This window comes from Lasioglossum baleicum, unplaced genomic scaffold (assembly GCF_051020765.1).
Source record: "Lasioglossum baleicum unplaced genomic scaffold, iyLasBale1 scaffold0852, whole genome shotgun sequence".
NCBI lineage: Eukaryota > Metazoa > Arthropoda > Insecta > Hymenoptera > Halictidae > Lasioglossum > Lasioglossum baleicum.
In genome coordinates this window covers 28,739-34,738 of record NW_027469911.1, presented here as the reverse complement: position 1 = coordinate 34,738, position 6,000 = coordinate 28,739, and positions in this window count along the sequence as shown.

Below are 6,000 nucleotides of genomic sequence, written 5' to 3'. Positions count from 1 at the left end.
ACGTGTTTTTGCTCGACTAGCCTGCGGGATGCATCCTCTCGCACGTGTTTTTACTCGACTAGCCTGCGGGATGCATCCTCTCGCACGTGTTTTTACTCGACTAGCCTGCGGGAAGCATCCTCTTGCACGTGTTTTTACTCGACTAGCCTGCGGGATGCATCCTCTCGCACGTGTTTTTACTCGACTAGCCTGCGGATGCATTCTCTCGCACGTGTTTTTGCTCGACTAGCCTGCGGGAAGCATCCTCTTGCACGTGTTTTTACTCGACTACCCTGCGGGATGCATCCTCTCGCACGTGTTTTTGCTCGACTAGCCATGCGTATCCCAAAAAACCTGCGCATGCGCATCCCAAAAAACCTGCGCATGCGCATCCACAAAACATGCGCATGCAGCTCATCCCACAAAACCTCGCACGTGTTTTTACTCGACTAGCCTGCGGGATGCATCCTCTCGCACGTGTTTTTACTCGACTAGCCTGCGGGATGCATCCTCTCGCACGTGTTTTTACTCGACTACCCTGCGGGATGCATCCTCTCGCTCGTGTTTTTGCTCGACTAGCCTGCGGGAAGCATCCTCTTGCACGTGTTTTTACTCGACTACCCTGCGGGATGCATCCTCTCGCACGTGTTTTTGCTCGACTAGCCATGCGAATCCCAAAAACCCTGCGCATGCGCATCCCAAAAAACCTGCGCATGCGCATCCCACAAAACATGCGCATGCGCATCCCACAAAACCTCGCACGTGTTTTTACTCGACTAGCCTGCGGGATGCATCCTCTCGCACGTGTTTTTACTCGACTAGCCTGCGGGATGCATCCTCTCGCACGTGTTTTTGCTCGGCTAGCCTGCGGGATGCATCCTCTCGCACGTGTTTTTACTCGACTAGCCTGCGGGATGCATCCTCTCGCACGTGTTTTTGCTCGGCTAGCCTGCGGGATGCATCCTCTCGCACGTGTTTTTGCTCGACTAGCCATGCGCATCCCAAAAAACCTGCGCATGCGCATCCCAAAAAACCTGCGCATGCGCATCCCACAAAACATGCGCATGCGCATCCCACAAAACCTCGCACGTGTTTTTACTCGACTAGCCTGCGGGATGCATCCTCTCGCACGTGTTTTTACTCGACTAGCCTGCGGGATGCATCCTCTCGCACGTGTTTTTACTCGACTAGCCTGCGGGATGCATCCTCTCGCACGTGTTTTTGCTCGGCTAGCCTGCGGGATGCATCCTCTCGCACGTGTTTTTGCTCGACTAGCCTGCGGGATGCATCCTCTCGCACGTGTTTTTACTCGACTAGCCTGCGGGATGCATCCTCTCGCACGTGTTTTTACTCGACTAGCCTGCGGGAAGCATCCTCTTGCACGTGTTTTTACTCGACTAGCCTGCGGGATCCATCCTCTCGCACGTGTTTTTACTCGACTAGCCTGCGGGATGCATTCTCTCGCACGTGTTTTTGCTCGACTAGCCTGCGGGAAGCATCCTCTTGCACGTGTTTTTACTCGACTACCCTGCGGGATGCATCCTCTCGCACGTGTTTTTGCTCGACTAGCCATGCGTATCCCAAAAAACCTGCGCATGCGCATCCCAAAAAACCTGCGCATGCGCATCCCACAAAACATGCGCATGCTCATCCCACAAAACCTCGCACGTGTTTTTACTCGACTAGCCTGCGGGATGCATCCTCTCGCACGTGTTTTTACTCGACTAGCCTGCGGGATGCATCCTCTCGCACGTGTTTTTACTCGACTACCCTGCGGGATGCATCCTCTCGCTCGTGTTTTTGCTCGACTAGCCTGCGGGAAGCATCCTCTTGCACGTGTTTTTACTCGACTACCCTGCGGGATGCATCCTCTCGCACGTGTTTTTGCTCGACTAGCCATGCGAATCCCAAAAACCCTGCGCATGCGCATCCCAAAAAACCTGCGCATGCGCATCCCACAAAACATGCGCATGCGCATCCCACAAAACCTCGCACGTGTTTTTACTCGACTAGCCTGCGGGATGCATCCTCTCGCACGTGTTTTTACTCGACTAGCCTGCGGGATGCATCCTCTCGCACGTGTTTTTGCTCGGCTAGCCTGCGGGATGCATCCTCTCGCACGTGTTTTTACTCGACTAGCCTGCGGGATGCATCCTCTCGCACGTGTTTTTGCTCGGCTAGCCTGCGGGATGCATCCTCTCGCACGTGTTTTTGCTCGACTAGCCATGCGCATCCCAAAAAACCTGCGCATGCGCATCCCACAAAACCTGCGCATGCGCATCCCACAAAACCTCGCACGTGTTTGTGCTCGACTAGCCTGCGGGATGCATCCTTTCGCACGTGTTTTTACTCGACTAGCCTGCGGGATGCATCCTCCCGCACGTGTTTTTGCTCGACTAGCCTGCGGGATGCATCCTCTCGCACGTGTTTGTGCTCGACTAGCCTGCGGGATGCATCCTCTCGCACGTGTTTTTACTCGACTAGCCTGCGGGATGCATCCTCTCGCACGTGTTTTTGCTCGACTAGCCTGCGGGATGCATCCTCTCGCACGTGTTTTTGTTCGACTAGCCTGCGGGATGCATCCTCTCGCACGTGTTTTTACTCGACTAGCCTGCGGGATGCATCCTCGCGCACGTGTTTTTACTCGACTAGCCTGCGGGATGCATCCTCTCGCACGTGTTTTTACTCGACTAGCCTGCAGGATGCATCCTCTCGCACGTGTTTTTACTCGACTAGCCTGCGGGATGCATCCTCTCGCACGTGTTTTTGCTCGGCTAGCCATGCGCATCCCAAAAAACCTGCGCATGCGCATCCCAAAATACCTGCGCATGCGCATCCCACAAAACCTGCGCATGCGCATCCCACAAAACCTCGCACGTGTTTTTACTCGACTAGCCTGCGGGATGCATCCTCTCGCACGTGTTTTTGCTCGGCTAGCCTGCGGGATGCATCCTCTCGCACGTGTTTTTGCTCGACTAGCCATGCGCATCCCAAAAAACCTGCGCATGCGCATCCCACAAAACCTGCGCATGCGCATCCCACAAAACCTCGCACGTGTTTGTGCTCGACTAGCCTGCGGGATGCATCCTTTCGCACGTGTTTTTACTCGACTAGCCTGCGGGATGCATCCTCTCGCACGTGTTTTTGCTCGACTAGCCTGCGGGATGCATCCTCTCGCACGTGTTTGTGCTCGACTAGCCTGCGGGATGCATCCTCTCGCACGTGTTTTTACTCGACTAGCCTGCGGGATGCATCCTCTCGCACGTGTTTGTGCTCGACTAGCCTGCGGGATGCATCCTCTCAAACGTGTTTTTACTCGACTAGCCTGCGGGATGCATCCTCGCGCACGTGTTTTTACTCGACTAGCCTGCGGGATGCATCCTCTCGCACGTGTTTTTACTCGACTAGCCTGCAGGATGCATCCTCTCGCACGTGTTTTTACTCGACTAGCCTGCGGGATGCATCCTCTCGCACGTGTTTTTGCTCGACTAGCCATGCGCATCCCAAAAAACCTGCACATGCGCATCCCAAAAAACCTGCGCATGCGCATCCCACAAAACCTGCGCATGCGCATCCCACAAAACCTCGCACGTGTTTTTACTCGACTAGCCTGCGGGATGCATCCTCTCGCACGTGTTTTTACTCGACTAGCCTGCGGGATGCATCCTCTCGCACGTGTTTTTGCTCGACTAGCCTGCGGGATGCATCCTCTCGCACGTGTTTTTGCTCGACTAGCCTGCGGGATGCATCCTCTCGCACGTGTTTTTACTCGACTAGCCTGCGGGATGCATCCTCTCGCACGTGTTTTTACTCGACTACCCTGCGGGATGCATCCTCTCGCACGTGTTTCTGCTCGACTAGCCATGCGCATCCCAAAAAACCTGCGCATGCGCATCCCAAAAAACCTGCGCATGCGCATCCCACAAAACCTCGCACGTGTTTTTACTCGACTAGCCTGCGGGATGCATCCTCTCGCACGTGTTTTTACTCGACTAGCCTGCGGGATGCATCCTCTCGCACGTGTTTTTGCTCGACTAGCCATGCGCATCCCAAAAAACCTGCACATGCGCATCCCAAAAAACCTGCGCATGCGCATCCCACAAAACCTGCGCATGCGCATCCCACAAAACCTCGCACGTGTTTTTACTCGACTAGCCTGCGGGATGCATCATCTCGCACGTGTTTTTACTCGACTAGCCTGCGGGATGCAACCTCTCGCACGTGTTTTTACTCGACTAGCCTGCGGGATGCATCCTCTCGCACGTGTTTTTACTCGACTAGCCTGCGGGATGCATCCTCTCGCACGTGTTTTTGCTCGACTACCCTGCGGGATGCATCCTCTCGCACGTGTTTTTGCTCGACTAGCCATGCGCATCCCAAAAAACCTGCGCATGCGCATCCCAAAAAACCTGCGCATGCGCATCCCACAAAACCTCGCACGTGTTTTTACTCGACTAGCCTGCGGGATGCATCCTCTCGCACGTGTTTTTACTCGACTAGCCTGCGGGATGCATCCTCTCGCACGTGTTTTTGCTCGGCTAGCCATGCGCATCCCAAAAAACCTGCGCATGCGCATCCCAAAATACCTGCGCATGCGCATCCCACAAAACCTGCGCATGCGCATCCCACAAAACCTCGCACGTGTTTTTACTCGACTAGCCTGCGGGATGCATCATCTCGCACGTGTTTTTACTCGACTAGCCTGCGGGATGCATCCTCTCGCACGTGTTTTTAATCGACTAGCCTGCGGGATGCATCCTCTCGCACGTGTTTTTACTCGACTAGCCTGCGGGATGCATCCTCTCGCACGTGTTTTTACTCGACTAGCCTGCGGGATGCATCCTCCCGCACGTGTTTTTACTCCACTAGCCTGCGGGATACATCCTCTCGCACGTGTTTTTGCTCGACTAGCCTGCGGGATGCATCCTCTCGCACGTGTTTTTGCTCGACTAGCCTGCGGGATGCATCCTCTCGCACGTGTTTTTACTCGACTAGCCTGCGGGATGCATCCTCTCGCACGTGTTTTTGCTCGACTAGCCTGCGGGAAGCATCCTCTTGCACGTGTTTTTACTCGACTAGCCTGCGGGATGCATCCTCTCGCACGTGTTTTTGCTCGACTAGCCATGCGTATCCCAAAAAACCTGCGCATGCGCATCCCAAAAAACCTGCGCATGCGCATCCCACAAAACATGCGCATGCGCATCCCACAAAACCTCGCACGTGTTTTTACTCGACTAGCCTGCGGGATGCATCCTCTCGCACGTGTTTTTGCTCGGCTAGCCTGCGGGATGCATCCTCTCGCACGTGTTTTTGCTCGACTAGCCATGCGGGATGCATCCTTTCGCACGTGTTTTTACTCGACTAGCCTGCGGGATGCATCCTCTCGCACGTGTTTTTGCTCGACTAGCCTGCGGGATGCATCCTCTCGCACGTGTTTTTGCTCGACTAGCCTGCGGGATGCATCCTCTCGCACGTGTTTTTGCTCGACTAGCCTGCGGGATGCATCCTCTCGCACGTGTTTTTGCTCGACTAGCCTGCGGGATGCATCCTCTCGCACGTGTTTTTACTCGACTAGCCTGCGGGATGCATCCTCTCGCACGTGTTTTTACTCGACTACCCTGCGGGATGCATCCTCTCGCACGTGTTTTTGCTCGACTAGCCATGCGCATCCCAAAAAACCTGCGCATGCGCATCCCACAAAACCTGCGTATGCGCATCCCACAAAACCTCGCACGTGTTTTTACTCGACTAGCCTGCGGGATGCATCCTCTCGCACGTGTTTTTACTCGACTAGCCTGCGGGAAGCATCCTCTTGCACGTGTTTTTACTCGACTAGCATGCGGGATGCATCCTCTCGCACGTGTTTTTACTCGACTAGCCTGCGGGATGCATCCTCTCGCACGTGTTTTTGCTCGACTAGCCTGCGGGAAGCATCCTCTTGCACGTGTTTTTAGTCGACTACCCTGCGGGATGCATCCTCTCGCACGTGTTTTTGCTCGACTAGCCATGCGCATCCCAAAA